The 19,493-nt window shown below is 37.3% G+C and overlaps 1 protein-coding gene across 2 annotated transcripts in view; it reads right to left on the reverse strand.

Annotated features, from left to right (window-relative positions):
- LOC111052862 (serine protease filzig) overlaps positions 1-19,493 on the reverse strand; it is a 314,546-nt gene that overhangs the window by 155,265 nt on the left and 139,788 nt on the right. For both annotated transcript variants that reach the window (XM_039443327.1, XM_039443328.1), the window contains one exon: positions 85-156. The gene's annotated coding sequence lies outside the window, so the exon portion shown is untranslated. The remainder of the gene's footprint in view (positions 1-84; positions 157-19,493) is intronic.

Here is a 19,493-nt window from a genome sequence, read left to right on the forward strand (position 1 = left end):
TCAATAATTTCAAGTGGACTCAAAACTACTAGTGGTTTGCAACTAGAATAGTATGTTGAAGACATAAGAATGTTAAATACTTGCCCTCTGCACTGCCGTTGGTTAGGTGCTTATCACTGGCATGTATCCACTCCGTCCGACCGCCCCAAAGTGCTCCTACAACAAAGAAAATTCGGCAATAAATATGTGAAAATTCAATAAATGAGTGATAAATAGTCTCTAATAATATTATAAAGCATCAGACTAGGACAAGGCAAGCAAAACATCAGTTAAATAAAACTTGAAAATATTTCGTAATTTGCCGGCAGGCTCGCTTCGCTCGGCATATCCGTCTACCCATGGGACTGAACCCCCTGGATCACCACCACAAAATATTGAGATATTCTATTCCACCTCCTAAGTTTTCTAATAATTGCGAAGTATTGCTACAACGTAGACTAGCTACATCCGGATATGGGTCGGGGTCAGTAGCCGTACTGACGGGTGGAGATACCGGATCTACACTTCTCTCCCTATCCTGATTCTTTATCCTCTGCTTCTCTCGCGAGATTTTTAATTTCAGTGGAAGAGTAGGCGAAAGTGGGGCAAAACCGACCAGCTAATGTTTGAAGTTTAATTAATGAAAATCTGTTGGCAGATTTATCAAAATATGATGTCAATCTCATTCTTTACATATTTCATGATAACTATACATACTCAAATACATTTATTCAATTAAAATAAAAACGGTAATAATTTTATAACTTTCTTGTGCAAAATGACGGTTTCGCCCCATGGGTGGGGTAAAACCGTCTATGAGTGGGGTAAAACCGACATTAATGGAAATAACATAGAAACACTTGAAATAACCACACAAATCACAAAATTTTATTTAACAAAGTTGTCATGACATAGGAAAATGAAAACAACATGAGATTACTTGGAATATTCACTTGAATAAAGGTGTCAAGACATACGAAAAATAAAATGAAAAGGAGACTAAATTGTGATTTTTTTGAAATATTTACACAAATCACAAATGAAGGTGTCATTTTTCTCCTCACTTTTCGAGCAAGGCCCCGGCCTACGATATTTCAACGTCGCAGTGTGGGCTTAGAATCTAGTACATGATTGGTGAAAAAGATTAAAAAAAATACCAGCTGATCTTTTTCACCAATCATGTATTAGATTCTAGGCCTACGCTGCGACGTTGCTATATCGTAGGCCGGGGCCTTGTATTAGAGGTGCACTAAGAGGTGAACCTCTTGTATTAGAGGTGCAGCTCGAGCACTAGATCCAACCCTCTTTTCGTTTAGAATATGAATAGAGGTCATTGCAAAAAATACTACTCAAGAATCGGCGTTTGCTGAACATTTAATTGAAACTAATCATAATTAATTATATTGATATAAATTCTAATATGAAAATATTAAGCTTTAGTAATGGAAGTAATAAATTGAATGTGAAAGACGAATTTTATATCTATTAAACTTAAAAATCAATTAGGAATTATTTGATAATTATAATTCAATTTGACTTGAATAATTTTGTTCTTTATAAAATCAAAAGTAAATAATTATGATTCAAATTAAATAACTTCAACCAAAAAATAATGAATAAGAAATAAATAAATCATATGAACTTATATTATCTAGTATCAACTTGTTTATTTTTACATTTTAATTTGAAAATGGCCATAGTAGGTTGAAACTAGTTGTTAAAATGTTTCAATGACAAGTCTCATGTTGTTTTTATTAATTTGATTAAAGTAGCCCATTCAGGTGATGAGATTCCATGTGGTAGTGTGTTTATTATGAGATTATGAATGATTATTAATTTTAGGCTTTTCTATTTATTCATTCCATTACCTATCAAATGCAACATGATAAATCTCATGTTCAAGAACATAATAATCAAAGGAATAATATTTCTGATTCATCTGAATAATTGTCAATTCTTCAATCCACACATTAATCATCTAAACAGCATAAAAATTCCAAATAGAATAAACAGAGGATCAAATTGAGAGATAGTAGCCTATTGAGAGCTGCAGGAGATTGATTTGCAAATCACAGGATAGGTCCATCCATTCCTTGCATTCTAGAATAAATTATAATTAGGCTCATAACAGAATCCATGACGAATTGTATTGAAAGGTGGGTTTTAAAGCAGCTTATAACAGTTTTATTTGAAATTTATCTTTTCACGATATAGTTTTTAATAGTTCAGCCAACTGATAAAATATGCACATTTGAGAACAATGAATAAACAGACAACACTGTACCAGTTTCAATAATTAAGTGGTTATATAATATTACACTCAAGGGAAACTAATCAATTTGCAAGGGGTAAAACCGACTGCAGTCGGTTATGCCCCTCACTAAAATGCCGGTTTTGCCCCACAGCACATGCCAAAATAAAAATGGCCACAACCGATTACAGAGCAACTCAAGGTTGATTGTATTTATATGGATTCATTTGAAAAGATACACTGAATTGAAGATCAAACTTATTGGAATTGTATCCAATAACACCTAGGACAGGTAAATAATCATATGTGACTGAAAAATCGAACAAATTTTCAGAAAAAACTTTAAGAATTTGTAAAACTCTTATGATTCAGTTTACAGCTGTGAATACAAGCTACATCTGACTCATATTGTGTAGGCTTACTTGGTGAATTTTTTCCCGCAAGGTGACAGCACCAGTCAGTCAATCGGTGAGGGGTCGGTTTGACCCAACCAGTCGGTTTTGCCCCACTTTCCCCTATTTGCCCGTGCCGTTACTGGCCGATCCGGCCCTCGGCCTTTGGAATACAGGGTGGGTGTTAAGGGAGATTAAGATAACCCTATACAAGGAGACAGATCTGACTATCAGATCGCTACAAATAATTCTATTTATAAGGGTAGTACCCAATCTGAACCAACTGCGCGCTGACGGCGGGCAGACTGGACCTGCGAGCCCGGAAAGAGGTTTTACTACAGGATTTAAGGGCACGCCACACCAAGCTCGCTACCGCGGCGGTAGCGAAGTTTTAAAAATCGCTAGCCATGTATTCAGGTTGAGCGCGCCACACCGAGCTCGCTACCGCGGCGGTAGTACGGCGCACTACCACCTACGACCGCCTGCTAGGCGATTCAACAAAAGTTCGCTGAGAGGTAGTACGGCGGACAAAGCGAGCTCAGTGTGGCGCGCTCAACCTGAATACATGGCAGGCGATTCGAAGAGGTAGCGCATGCGCACCTCTCCTCCTTGCAACACAATGCAACTAGTACGTCTCACCCCCCACTACTAGACTCACTACTCGGAGACTACCGCTAGCAGACGTTTTTTGGTGTGGCGTGCTCAGCCGAGAAAACTACCACCAGCGGTACTACCTCGGCGGTACTGGCGAGCTTGGTGTGGCGAGTCCTTTAAGGTGAGGGCTATGGAGTAAAGGTATGGCGGAACTATGGAATTGTTAGTGGTATTTAAGATGTAGTTGAACAAGGTACGGTATAGGGTGTAAGCTATAGAGAATAGGGTACAGGATCTGAGGTATAGGGTATAGGGTATACGGTACAGAGAATCAATAATAAGATTATTATTCTCTACAACAAACAGATGTTTGTCCAATAATCCGCAATCTGACAATTGCGCTGTAGCTCTCAGCAAGCTGGACCTGCTAGCTAAATACAGGGTATAAATTTCAGCTATCTGGAATTTAAAGTTTAGTGTATAGGGTTTTGGGTATGGGATTTCTGAATCGCGAGTCTGTAGCTGCGAAAGGATTTTCAGCAATCCTGAAACTGCTAAACAGGATTCCCGCGCCAGTCTAGCAACTGTGTGACGGTTATCAAGGGCTAATCTGTGACATCCCTTAAGGAATGGGAATCACTCTCAATCGTCCGAAACGCTTTTAAATTATAGTCAGTATGTCAACTCTTATGAGAGGATAGAAAAGGATTTACAAGGATTTTCCTACACTTCTTGCTGGTCTGAGGACCGCGACGGAGTCGATCTCGAGTCTGTAACTGAGATCTTTATTTAAACAGGATTTCCTACACCACTCGCTGGTCTGAGGATCGCGACGGGGTCGAACTCCAATCTGTAACTGAGATCCTGCTCTAATCGAGGTTTCCTAAACCTCTCGCTGGTCTGAGGACCGCGACGGGTACGATCTCGAGTCTGTAACTGAGATCCTGATTTAAATAGAGTAGGAAAAATTAAGAGAAAGAGAGAGCTAGAAGGATTTTAGAATAGGAAGAGTTAAGAGAAAGTATGAGAAAGGATGTCACAGTCTACCAACTTCGACAAGGAAGTTCTCAAGCTGTACCTGAGAGCTAGAAGAGAGAGGAGAACCAGGTGAGTCATCCCCATAATACACGATTTAGAGGTTTTGTTTACCCACATCACAGACTAAGCCTGCTGGAAAGTGGCCCGTTTTATATGGGAATGAAAATATTTAATTCAATCCCATCTCACATAAGAAAAATTGATGGCTTGAAGGAGCTCAAAAAAACACTCAGGGAATTCCTTATTGTATTGTGTCCGTACAGGTTAGCAGACTTCCTTGTTGAATAGTGTTTGGTTGATGTATGTTATGTGGGATCTGTTGTGTTGAAATAGGAGGGATGGTAGATATTAGATTAGACTTCGACGTGTCATATACTGCGGGATCGTTGCTCCCTTAATGCAGTTCAGTAATTGTGACGAACAAGAAAAGTAAAGTAAAGTAAAGTAGAAGGATTTTAGAATAGGAAGAGTTAAGAAAAAGAAAGAGAAAGGACGTCGCAGTCTACCAACTTCGACAAGGAAGTTCTCAAGCTGTACCTGAGAGCTAGAAGGATTTCAGAATAAGGAAAGTTAAGAAAAAGGAAGAGAAAGGACAACGCAGTCTACCAACTTTGACAAGGAAGTTCTCAAGCTGTACCTGAGAGCTAGAAATGGCACAGTCTACCAACTTCGTTTGGGAAGTTCTCAAACTGTACCTGAGAGCTAGAAGGATTTTAGAATAGGGAGAGTTAAGAAAAAGAAAGGACATCGCTGTCTGATTGACTTCGACCAGGAAGAACTCAAGCTGCACCTGAGTTCTCTTGAAAGAGGACTGGAATTTTCCTACTAGGAATTACAGCAAGTCTGAATTTGCTAAATGAAGTTAAAATACAGGACCACTCAATAGTATGAAAACTAAACAAGGAAAATTCACACTTTAAAATTAAGATTACCTTACTTCAGAAGAGGTGATGCATACCAGTGACCAGAACTAACATACAGTTACCTGAATCACTGCAGATCCAAATACAGAGAATAGCGAACCAATTCCCACTTCCCTTATCAAACTTAAAAATGTCATGAAGGGACAGGGTCGAGACTTATAAATTAAGTACTCAAAAATAATCCGCTACAATCCATGGACAATGCGGGACTCACTGTGAACGAACTGAAAAGAGCCTAGTTATATTTCCCACTTAACAGTTTTTAGTACAAACCTAATATCCCTTACAGGTTTTCAAAACTAAGGATAACCCGTCTACCCCCAGTGAACGAATTTAGGAGAAATAACCAACAAGAGAGAAAATCCCCAAGGAAGATCTATCTTCGAGTTTATCGGAACTCGTCCTACAATATTTCATTCCAACACACAAAATAGAATAATTCCCCTAGAAATAATCTAGTACCGGGAATGTCATAAGGAGAGGAGATTCTCGACCCATTCACATGATCGACCACTGAACAACTGCACTATAAATAAAATCTACAAGGACAGAGAATCCTCCAGGAAAATCTACCTTTAAACAGTTGGTAATTCGACTCACAATATTTTATTCAACAAAATAGAGAATAGAATATTATCCCTCTAGAGAACCACTATTGGGAGCGCCGCTCGGAACGCGGCCGTACACAAACCCAATCACCAAACTACTGCCTCTCACCAAGGTCTGCTCCTTGCAGAGTAGGGTCGGTGGAAAAAAGGAGGCCGGGGGAAAAGAGATTACCAACCAATAGGAGTCTCAGGAGACGATCACGCCACTGGCCATGTGACAGGTTATGATTCAGATGATCTTGATGCCAAGGGTGTAACCATGATGACAATACTGCTAATAACTATGATAGATTAGGCCATTAAACAATCTTTCTCACCAGAAATTTCATGAAGAACGATACCGACTCATCCCAGTAGCTGCTTATCGTTTTTATGATATGGGTGCTGCTGCTGCAATACTAGATACTAGAATGCTCGAACTAGTAAACAAGATCTGGAAATTTCTGGTTCAGATGAATCTGCTGCTGATAATTCACAGGGTTGTCGCCAATGATGATGATTTAAACACTCGACTCTAAGCTTAGCAAAATACATCCGACTGCCAACCCTATTTTTCATCTAAAATAAAGACAATAAATATTAACCAAATCATATGCAAAATGATGCTTCTCCTTTCGTCACAAAATTCACTTTGTGACAGAACATACAAAAGTGCAATCAGCAGGCTTCACTTACTTCACTCCACATTTTTCATTTAAGCTTTCTTCCTTCTGTCAAAAAGTGAGAAGAGACTCTCAGACTCAATTCAATCACCAGTTGTCAGGGTATCCATACCCTGAAATATAGATTAGGAATCAACATTAGAAGTGATACTTCCCGTGTCAGTTGGTGTTCAATTTTTACTGTCCACGTTCACACAAATTTTTAATCAGCTGCTCTAATATAATAATGCTCTATTCAGGTGAGCAACACCATACATCCACATATAAAATTATGCACTTAGCTTAGCTTGTCTAAATACAGCATTGTAATGCATGTATGGATATATGTGTGTATATAGGCATTACAATGCTGTATTTACACAAGATAAGCTCCAGTAATGAATGCTGTGACAAACGAAGTTTGTTGGTGCATGCTCAAACAAGGTCATAACTTTACAGGAAAGCGAAATGGATATATGGATACCATAACTCTAGTCACAGCAAAAAAATCAACAATGTGAAGCCAGCCTTTGTAACACTGCCCCATGGAAATAAACCAACAAAATTCAATATGAGGGATGCAAGGACGATTTTTCGATTTTGGTTCATTGAAGGATTTTTGCAGCCAAGATTTCATTGGCTCTGTATTTTTCACATTAGTTTTTGATGTTGAAATCATCTAACCCGCCGTCGATGCTGCTGATAGTGCATCATCAAACCCAAAATAAAATCCAGGGGGCACTCGAGGGGGGCTGTGTTATTTTTGAAAAATCAGGGCAATTTCTCAATTTTTTCCAATTTAGGCCCAGAAAAATTTTGACCCCCACATTGTTGCAGCCAAAATTCCATAGGTTCAGTAATTTTCACATCATATTTCATTGTTTAGATTACATGACTAGCTGTCTATGCTGCATAATAAAACTTGAAATTAATCTAATCCAGGGGGCGGGGCACTCAGGGGGAACAATATAGGTGCTGTGTGATTTTCGGTAATTTGGGAAAATCTACAATCACACTGGAAGGTAGAATGATGTTGAAATATGTCGAAAAATAATTGAAAGGGATAGAAATAAATGGAAAATATCAAATACAAGAGATTTAATCTTTGGTACTACTCAGGGCCCCCTAAGTTTTCCAACTTTTCAATGTTCAATTTCATAGCAAAGACATAAGGGACTATTATGTTGAGCACATTGAAATGGGGCTTTTTATAATATGGAAACTGTATGGGAAGACATAAATATGAGAGATGCAAAGGCAGTTTTTAAGTTCAACATTTAATACTGCAATCACTCAACTCAAACTACTAAACTACTATCCTACCTAGCACACCTGTTAGAACCTAACCTACTCAATCAGATCTACCCAACCAATCCCACCAAACCTAATCTACCCTTTTCATCCTTCTATACCTAACCTACCTACTCAACCCTCTCTCAGTTAATCTACTAAACCTACCCCACCCAAGCAAACCTACACAAATTATGCTATTCAACCTACTCTGCCTAACATACCTTATGCTTTCTAACCTACCCGACCTTACTTAGGAGTGCAGAGGGCAAAGCGCGAGTAATCTTATATTAAATCTGCAAAAGACAAAAAATTATGAAAAATTCTCAGCCAATATGGCTGATTGTATCAGAGAACCAAACTCGAAATCAGTTAAATAACACACTGGAGGCTATGGGAAAACCTCCAAATCACGAAAATTCTATCACCCTGGCACCCTTAGAGCCCCCAAAATTTCTTTGACATATTTAAATAAGCCTCCACAGAAAATTTGATGGAAGCTTTTTTGATCAGCTCCTGGAGGAAATGGAATTGATTACTGCCTTTTCATCCCTTATATATAATCCCATTGAGTTATTATATGTTGAATAGCCTCATTTTGATGTGCAGAGTAAGATTGTTTTCTCTTGACTTTGCTATAGAATTAACCATTGAAAAGCTGGAAAAATTGAGGGGGTCCTGGGTAACCCCCAAAGTAGAATCTCTCATGTGTAATATTTTTTTCTTCATTTTAGATCACTTTTAATTTTCTTTTGACATTTTTAAACATCATAATACTGTCCAGTGTAACTGCAGATTTTCCAAAACTGCCAAAAATCACACAGCCCCCCTTGAGTGCCCCCTGGATGTAATTTTTGGGTTTATGATACTTCATCAACAGCATAGACAGCAGATTAAGTGATTCCTACATCGAAAATTGATGTGAAAAAAATAGAGACAGTCATATCTTGGCTGCAAAGATCCTGGAAAATGAGCCAAAATTGACAAAATCTAAAAATTACCCTCCCACCACCATTATTGTTTTTTTTTTGTTTGTTTTTGCAGGAGTAATGTTTATTCGGCTGCTGTATTCGATTTTGAGCATAAAAAATCCTGTAAATGTGATCCATGACCAGCACTGTATATGTGGGTCCCCCCCACACCTCCCTAGAATAAAAATTTTGTTATTCAACTATTTTTCTGTGGGTTATTTTTGGTCCTCTTTCTAATGATATCATTCATGAAATTTCACACTTTTTTTCTGAATTTTTTTTTTCAAAAAAATGAGGGGGCCGGGCCCCTTATTGAGAATATAGATGTTTCGTCTGTGCAAGGCCATATCTTATGATTTTCTGAGTCGATTGAGCTGGAATTCGGAACTGTAGACATTCACCCCCTAATTTTTCAAAAATTGAGGGGGGCATCATCGACACCCAAAATAGAAATTTCGAAAAATCCATAATTTTCCCAATGCCTGCCAGAATTCCTAGAAACTTCATCATGAAATTTAAAATTGTCACATGCCCCAGTTCGGCTGGGAATTTTTCAAATTTTGACTCTTGAGATTGTTTTCAAAAAAATGAGTCCAAGCCCCCTATTGTGGAAACTGATAGGTTCTTTCAAGCAAGGCGATGTTTTAGGATCTCCAGACTCGATTGAGTTGGGATTCGAAACTGAAGCGATTCCCTCCCTTGATTTTCCAAAAATTGAGGGGAGCATCATCGACCCCCAGAATGAAAATTTAAAAAAATCAATAATTTTCCCGATGCCTTCCAGTGTTCATACAGACTTTCTGATGGAAGTTAGTATTGTCACATGCCCTAGTTTGGCTGGGAATTTTTCAAATTTTTATTACAAAAAAACTGATGAAAGTTTCGTTCCCCCCACACACCCTGCAACACAGTCGGAGTTTTATTGTAAGAATTCAGTAATGTTGAGGCGCTGGACAAAAAAGTTCTCTTGCACTTTGCTGAGAAATGTGCAGTTCAAAAGTTGAAAATATTGAGGGGGGGGGTCTGAGAAATAAATAAATTATTCCTATGGTTCCAACCACTTGTCGAACGAATCCACCAGAGCACCAACTACCACAACAACCACCCTTGTCAGGAGGTTTTCAAACTCTCTGGCTGTAGTATATATATATATGACTTCGGCTTCACACTCGGCAGGGGCTTCGCCCCCTGCACCCCTTTAATGGCTGTAGCGTGTTGGGTAGGGTAGTTTAGATAAGGTGGGTTAGGTAGATTAGGTTAAGTGGGGTGGGATAGGTGAAGTTGAGTTCAGTAGGGTAGAGTAGTAAAGGCAGAGGTTGGATGAACAGGATGTCTGGGTCTAAGCATTGTTAATAACCTAGCAGCCCAGAATGATGCACATCATAGAAATGGAGATTATGTAGGTGAAGTGAGGTAGGTTATGTGGGGTTTGTTTGTTAGAATGGTTCAAGTTTAGTTAGGTGGAATAGGCTGGATATAGTGGGGTAGTTAGATTGGATAGGTGAGGTAGGGTGGGTAAGGTGGGTAAGGTAGGGTAGGTTAGATAACATAAGGTATGTTGAGTAGAGTATGTTGAATAGCATAATTCATGTAAGGTGGCTTGGGTGGGGTAGGTTGCTTTTTACAACTAAGAGCGGGTTGATTAGTTTGAGGGTGTTTTGTGTAGTTTAGGTGGGTAAGGTCAGGTTGGGCATTCCAGGTGAGATTTGGTTGCAAAGATTAGGTTGAGTAGGTAAGGTAGGGTAGTTCAGGTAGGGTGGTTTAGTTGGATGCCAGATTACATGATTCCGACATCAAAAACTGATGTGAAAAATACAGAGACAATCAATTCTTGTCTGCAAAAATCCTGGATAATGAGCCAAAATTGACAAAAATCCAAAAATCGCCCTTGTATCCCCCCTATTGTATTTTTCGGGTTAGTTTTTGTGGGACTGATGTTTATTTGACTGCTGAATTCGATTTTGAGCATAAAAAACCTTCAAGTGTGATTCATGACCAGCACTGTATATGAGGGTCCCCCCACACACCCTAAACACAGTTTGTTTTTTGACAATTATTTTCTGTGGGTTATTTCTGGTCCTTTTTTAACTGAGATCATCCCTGATTTTGTGGGATCTACAGTTTTGGCTGGGAGTACCACACTTTTTTTGCTCATGTTTGTGAATGAACATTAGGGGGCCCGTCCCCCCATTGAAAAAATAAGGAGTTTGTCTCTGTGAGGCTTTGTGAAAGATTCACCAGAGTCGATTAGGCTGGGATTCGCGACTGTATCAATCCTCCCCCTTCATTTTTCAAAAAATGAGGGGGGCATCATCGACCCCCAAAATGAAAATTTCGAAAAAGCCATAATTTTGGCATTACCTGCTAGTACTCCTAAAAACTTCTCAATAAATTAATGTTAGTATTGTCACATGCCCCAGTTTGTCTGGGAATTTTCCAAAGTTCTTTATTGGCCAAAATCAGAAAATCGCTTTTTTTCTGGCTGCTGGATCTAAATTTGAGCATGAAAAAGCTGTAGGTGTGATTTATGACCAGCAATGAATGTAAACTCATCAACAAAATATGATTTTTTGCTGCCAAATTGTGAGAATTAAAAATTCCCTTGACCAGAATTTAAAAAAAATCAAATAAATGCCCTTACATCCCTCATCTATCATCTCATTGAGTTAACCATATGATGAATAGCCTCATTTTAAAGTGCTGGGTGAGATTTTTCCTCTCGACTTTGCTATATAATTAACCATTGAAAAGCTGGAAGAATTGAGGGGGTCCTGGGTAACCCCCAAAGTAGAATCTCTCAAATGTGTTATTTTTCTCTTCCTTTGAGATCACTTTTGATCATTTTTCGACATATTCAAACATCATTAGGGTAGGAAAGGTAGAGAGGAGTTTAGTAGGATAGAGTAGTAGAGATAGAGGTTAGCAGAACAGGATGTCTGGGTCTAAGCATTGTTAACAACCTAGCAACCCAGAATGGGTAAGGTAGGGTGAGTAAGGTGGGGTAGGTTAGATAGCATGAGGTATGTTAGGTAGAGTAGGTTGGACAGCATAATTTATGTAGGTTGGCATGGATGGAGTGAGCTAATTTGATTAACTGAGAGGGTTGAGTAGGTAGGTTAGGTATAGAAGGACACAGAGGATTGATAGGGTAGATTGGGTTTGATGGGATTGGTTGGGTAGGCCAGGTAGAGTAGGCTAGGTTCAATCAGGTGTGCTAGATAGGATAGTAGCTCAGTAGTTTGAGTTGAGTGATTGCAGAATAGAATGGTGAACTTCAAAACTGCCATTGTATCTCACATATGTCTTCCCATACAGTTTTTATACAATGAATAGCCCTATTTCAATGTGCTCAACATTTCAATAGCTCAACATAAATGGGGGCCCTGAGTAACCCCAGAAATCAAATCTCTTGTATTTGATTTTTTTCATCCCTTTCAATTTTTTTGACATATTTTAATATCATTCTATTCTCCAGTTTGGTTGTAGATTCTTTTCAAATAACCGAAAATCACACAGCACCTATATTGTCCCCCCTGAGTGCCTCTCGGATTAGATTGATTTCAAGTTTTATAATGCAGCATAGACAGCTAGTAATGCAATCTAAACAATGGGATATGATGTGAAAATCACAGAATCCATGAAATGGATTCACAATGGATTCACAGAATCACACAATGGCTGCGACATTGTGAGGGTCAAAAGGTTTCTGGGCAAAAATTGGAAAAAATCAAGAAACTGCCTATATATCAATCCAACCAGTTCTCATTTATGATAAATAGCCTCATTTCGATGTGCTGAGTAGGATTGTTCCTCTTGACCTCGCTATTAAATCGAGCATTGAAAAGTTGAGGAAATTAAGGGATCCTTGATTCTCCTCAAGGTGAATTCTGTCATATTTTATTCTTTTATCACTTTCAATCATTGTCATTGTCATTGAGGGCCAAAAATTTCCTAAGCCAAAATTGGAAAAAAATAACTGCCCTCACATCACTCATTATTTTTTGTCATATTCTAACATCATAATATAAATCAGTGTGACTGCAGATTCTATTAAAATTGCCAAAAATCACACAGCCCCCCACGAGTGCCCCCTGAATTAATTTTTGGTATGAAGATTCACTATCAGCAGCATAGAAGCCAGGTCAGGTGATTCCAACATCAAAAACTGATGTAAAAAAACAGAGACAATCAATAAAATTCTTGGCTGCAAAAATCCTTAATAATGAACCAAACCAAAACCAAAACCAAAACCAAATCCAATCCAAAACCAATCATTGGCCAAAACCAAAAAATTGCCCTTGCATACCCTCTATTGAATTTTTTTGTCTAGTTTTCACAAAACTAATGCTTTACTGGCTGCTGAATTTAAATTTGAGCATTAAAAATCTGTAAGTGTGATCTATGACCAGCACTGAATGCAATCTTGACAACAGAATTTTATTTTTGGGTGCAAAATTGTGAGGTCCAAAAATTTCCTGGGCCAGAGATGGAAGAAGTAGAATAACTGCCCTCACATCCCTCATATATATCATCCCATCAAGTCATTATATGATGAATAGCCAAATTTCAATGTGCTGGGTGAGATTATTACTCTTGACGTTGCTATAAAATCAACCATAGAGAAGTTGAAAAAATTGAGGGGGTCCTAGGTACCCCCCAAAATGAAATCTGTTATATGCAATATTTTCCCTTTTTTCTATATCACTTTTAATTTTTTTTGACATATTTAAACATCATTATACCATCAAGTGTGACTGCAGATTTTTCAAAATTGCCAAAAATCACACAGCCCCCCTTGAGTGCCCCCTGGATTGAATTTTGGGTGTTATGATGCACTATCAGCAGCATAGACGACAGGTTGACTGATTCCAACATCAAAAACTGATGTAAAAAATACAGAGACAATGAATTATTGGCTGCAAAAATCCTTGAAAATGAACCAAATTTGACAAAAATCGAAAAAAAATCACCCTCGCACCCCCCTATTGTATTTTTTTGGTTAGTTTTCGCGGGAGTGATGTTTTTTCGGCTGCTGAATTCGATTTTGGGCAAGAAAGAACCTGTGATCCATGACCAGCACTGTATATGAGGGTCCCCCCCACGCCCCCCCAGAATTAGAAAATCCATTATTCAACAATTTTCCTGTGGGTTATTTTTGGTCCTCTGCCCAATGAAATTATCCATGAATTTGTGGAATTCACAGTTTTTGGCTGGGAATTTCACACTTTTTTCATCATGTTTGTATTTGAAAAAATGAGGGGGCCAAGCCTCCCTTGAAAAAAATAATGGGTTCGTCTGTGCGAGGCGATGTAAAAGATTCACTTGAATCGATTGGGCTAGGATTTGTGACTGTAGCAATCCCCCCCCCCTTAATTTTCCAAAAATTGAGAGGGGCATCATCAACCCCCAAAAAGAAAATTTTGAAAAATCCATAATTCTCCTATTGTCTGCTAGGACTCCTAAAGACTTTCTTTCAAGAGTTAGAATTGTCACATGCCTTAGTTTGTCTGGGAAATTTTCAAATTTTTTTATTACTCAGAAATTGTTGAAAATTCTGCTCCCCCCTGCACCACCCGTGACCGGCTCAGAATTTTATCATGGAATTCCAGTGATGTTGAGGAGCTGAACAAAAAAGTTCCCTTGCACTTTGCTGAGAAATGTGTTCAAAAGTTGAAAATATTGGGGGGGTCCTGGGGCTCCCCAAAAATCCAAAATCGAAAAAATTATAATTTTCCCTTTGGTTCCAACTACTTGTCGATCAAATCCACCAGAGCAACAACCACTTCCTCTTGACTTTTCTATAGAATAGCCAATTGTAAAGTTGAAAAAATTGAGGGGGTCCTAGATATCCCCCAAGGTAAAAAATGTTTTTTTTTGCTATTTCTTATCCACTTTTTTAAAACTTTTGATCATTTTTTGACATATGTCAACATCATTTCACAGTTCAGTGTGACTGCAGACTTTTTGAAATTGCCAAAAATCACCCACAATATAAATTCTCGAGTGCCCCCTGGATTTAATTTTCGGTTTGATGATACACTATCACCAGCATGGATGGAAGGTTACGTGATTCCAACATTGAAAACAGATGTAAAAAATACATAGACAATCAATTCATGGCTGCAAAAATCCTGGAATATGAGCCAAAATTGACAAAGATCGAAAAATTGCCCTCACATCCCCCAGTATATATTTTCATGGTTAGTTCTCGCAAGACTTATGTTTTTTTGGCTGCTGAATTTCATTTTGAGCATAAACCTGTAAGTGAGATCCGTAACCAGCACTGTATATTGGGGTCCCCCCCACACCCCCTAGAATTGGAAAATTTCTTATTTGACAGTTTTTCTTATTTTTGGTCCTCTTTCCAATGATATCATCCATGAGATTATAGGATTCACAGTTTTTGCTTGGAATTTCACACTTTTTTTCTGAAAATTTTTTTCAAAAAAATGAGGGGGCCGGGCCCCCTATTGAAAAAATCGATGTTTTGTCTGGTGAGGCGAAGTTTTGGTATCTTCTGAGTCGATTGAGCTGAGATTCGAAACTTTAGCTATTCCCCGCCTCAATTTTCCAAAAATTGAGGGGGGCATTATTGACACTCAAAATGGAAATTTTGAAAAATCCATAATTTTCCCAATGCCTGCTAGGACTCCTACAGACATCCTGATGGAAGTTGGTATTGTCACATGCCCCAGTCTGGCTGGGAATTTTTCAAATTTTTCATCGTGCAAAAATTGTAGAAAATTCAGCTCCCCCCTGCATCACCCGCGAACCATTCGAAATTTTATTCTAGCAATCTAGTAATGTAGGTGCGTTGAAAAAAAGTTCTCTTGAACTTTGCTGAGAAATGTGCCATTCAAAAGTTGAAAATATCGGTGGTGATGGGGGGGGGGTCCTGGAGCCCCTCAAAAAAAAAAAATTGTCAGATATCATAATTATTTCTATGATTTCAACCACTTGCCAATGGAATCCAATAGAGCACCAACCACCACAACAATCACCCTTGTCAGGAGGTTTTCAGAGGCTCCAGCTTTGTCCAGAGTGTCCCACCAAGGTTGTGACAGCCATTGACCATAGATTCTACTCGACATTTCTGACAAAAAATGTTCAGTAAACTTTTTTCCCATCGACCTCAGTTTTCGAGAAATATCGATTTTTCTATATCTTCAGAATATGCCTACTTCTGGTCATTAAATACTCAATAACTCAAAAACTACTGGTCGAATTTTAATTTCAAGGGTATTGTTGGAAAGAGAAAAACATTTCAAACAAGATTAATGTAATTTTATCTCTTGTTAAATATTTGGTAGTTTTTTATTAGAGCTTAAACTTGAAAAAATGCTATTTTTCAAATTCAAAGTCAAATTTCAAATCGATTTTTCTCGATTTTTCTTCGGGTGATTATAGTGGTTTCAATATTACGAAGACTTTTCTATTCCATAAGCTTCCGAATGAGTATAAATTCGAAAAGGTAATTTTCATGATAGTGTTCAAAACTGCTAATATCTGGAATGAACACCTTCAAAATGAGGAAATTCACAAACAGCATGCATCAATATTAGTGATCCTAAAAGGGTGAAATCACCTGATTATTGCATTATTTTCTGTAGCACATAGCCTTAATCGTATATGAAATATTAATCATACAATTTTACAAGATCCAACAAAATTTATTCATAGATTGATAATTCAAAGTGGATGACAGAATTAAAAAACTGATGGCAATCATTCAGATGGTAATCACATAAATCATGCTCACTGCTTACAGAAATTCAAATAACCTCCATTTCTATTTATGCAACTTCTGCTGCGTTTCATCAAGCTTCGAGTTGCCCGTCTCACTTCGTTGGGCCGTGTCTTCATTACTTCAAACGTCAATCGAATTCTGAGAATCAGTTCCTCCCTGGTCTCTACAGGTTCTCTGTAAACTTTACTTTTCACAACCCCCCAAAGTAGAAGTCTATTGGAGTAAGATCAGGTGAGCGTGGTGGCCAACTTACGGGTCCACCTTGGCCAATCCACCGCCTAGCATAATTGTTATCAAGCCACCCACAGACGTTTCTAGCATAATGAGGGAGGCAGCCATCCAACTGGAGCCACATATTCTGCCTCGAATTGAGAGGCACGTCTTCCATCAATTCGTGAAGCTCATTGACCTGAAAGTCCATATAAACTTCACCATTTATTCTTGCAGCGAAAATGAAAGGTCCATATATGTGTATCGTGGAAATTTACAGCACCAGTTCTTGTGAACATACTTTTATCTGTGATCTGTCAATAAAATGTTTGAAACACAATCTTGTGCTAAGCTAAGATCCATCGGCAAAACTGCATCCTTGGTACAGTATCAGGTTCATTCAACTCTTGAACTGGGTATCATGAAATGGTCGAAAGTTATTCTTTGAACTATTCTTGAAACATCCAACATCCCAGCTGCCCACCGGATGCTGGATCTAGGATTCTGCTCGAAATACTTTAGAATAAGATTCTCAAAAGCTTCAGAAATTAAGACGGGCCTCTCGTACCTTGCACTGATCCTAGACCCTTAAGCAAACTGAAAACTATACTGAAAATAGGCTGAAACATATACACTTTTTGTTATTTTATTCACACAGGAAATAATGCAAGTTATTGAAAAAGTCTTATCATTGTAGAATGTTGAAATGTTGATTAGAACTTGTGAATATTGTCAGATATGAATCAGGTGATTTCACCCCTTTGAGATCACCACTTGATGCATGATGTTTGTGAATTTCCTCATTTTGAAGGTGTTCATTCCAGATATTAACAGTTTTGAACACTATCATGAAAATTACCTTTTCGAATTTATACTCATTCGGAAGCTTATGGAATGGAAAAGTCTTCGTAATATTGAAACCACTATAATCACCCGGAGAAAAATCGAGAAAAATCGGTTTGGAATTTGACTTTGAAAAATAGCATTTTTTCAAGTTTAAGCCCTAATAAAAAACTACTAAATATCTAACAACAGATAAAAATACATTAATCTTGTTTGGAATGTTTTTCTCTTTCCAACAATACCCTTGAAATTGAAATTTGACCAGTAGTTTTTGAGTTATTGAGTATTTAATGATCGGAAGTAGGCTTATTCTGAAAATATCGAAAAATCGATATATCTCGAAAACTAAGGTCGATAGGAAAAAAGTTTACTGAACATTTTTTGTCAGAAATGTTGTGAAGAATCTGTGGTCAACGGCTGTTACACCTTGGTGTGACACCTGTATATATAATTTAGTATTAATAAGTATTTAGTATTCAAGTATTATAAGTATTTAGTATTTAATATTATGATTTAGAATAATGATTTTACAGTTACTAGCTGTAATAAACAGATAAATTGTGTACTGGTGTTAATACGGTAGTTTGGAGTTAAAGTTTAGTTGATTGGTACCAGCTGTAGATAATGGCTCCTTAAAAGACCAAATTATAGTTATCAAATAATATTATACAAATAATTATCACTCCCCTATCATTGAGATACTGGAAAATGTTGAAAAAATGATTCACCTCATGATAGAGAGTTGTTCATATTGCATTCATTAATTACTGAAGAATGACAGAATAATTTACATTCTTTTTGAATTAAGCTCACCTTATATATAAGATAACATATAAGAGAATCAATGAATTAAATGCATCTTTTTTTTCTCAGTCCCGTAAATCCACCGGAGGTGATAAAAACTCTGAAAAATAACTCTTGTCCAGGTCCTGATAATATTAATAATTGAACTGTAAAGCAGATAGCAGATCGAATAGCTGAACCCCTCTCTTACATTGTGAATAATTGCTTTGAAACCGCTGTATTTCCTGATTCATTTGAAATAGCAAACATTAAACCGATTCATAAAAAAGGTAATAAAAATAATCCAGGTAATTACAGATCAATAAGCGTAATTAGCAATCTTGCCAAAATATTAGAAAAATTATTCAAAAAACGAATAAGGAAGTTCATTCAAAATAATAGCATTATTCATGAATTATTAATGAAAACCAATATGGTTTTCAACCTCATATTGAGGATACGCTAGTATATTTTGTAAACAATGTAACAGATATTTTAAATTCCAAGAAAAAACCACTTGCAGTTTAAATGGATTTATCGAAGGCTTCCGATACCATACCACATGATAAAATTTTCAACACATTGGAGAACTATGTTTTTAGAGGTTATTCATTGAAATTCATAAGAAGTTACTTGGAAGGTAGATCCCAAATTTTAACAATAAAAGTATAGAGAAACTGTCATTTTACGGCCTGCCCCTGGGAACTGTACATTCACAAATTTCCTTCATTCTTTATGTAAATGATTTGCTAAGTATTAAGCTAAAAATGGGAGAATTTCATCTTTTGCTGATGATTCAGTTATCATATTTTCATAAAATAATTGGAATGATACTTCCATTGTTGGAGAGCATGATATGAATATTGTGAATAATTGGATGGACTCTAATGTTTTGAGTTTAAATGTAGAAAAAACCGATTTCATAGCTTCTCCAGCAAATATAGAGGGTAATCCTGACAACCAATATAAGTTGAAAATTCATTCAAACTGTTCTTCAATCAACCAACTAAACATTTATATATGCTCCTCTCCTGTAATTAATAGAAAATCAAACCTCAAATATCTTAGTATACGGGTCAATGAGTGTCTCAAATGGGACATTCATGTAAACTTTACTATGTAAGAGACTAAAATACTGTACCTATCATATAAATTTTATAAATTGAATAATGTGATATCTTTATGAGAATGCAAACAGGTATATTCGGCACTAGTAGAGTCCC

The sequence above is a fragment of the Nilaparvata lugens genome, chromosome X, assembly GCF_014356525.2.
Source record: "Nilaparvata lugens isolate BPH chromosome X, ASM1435652v1, whole genome shotgun sequence".
Lineage (NCBI taxonomy): Eukaryota > Metazoa > Arthropoda > Insecta > Hemiptera > Delphacidae > Nilaparvata > Nilaparvata lugens.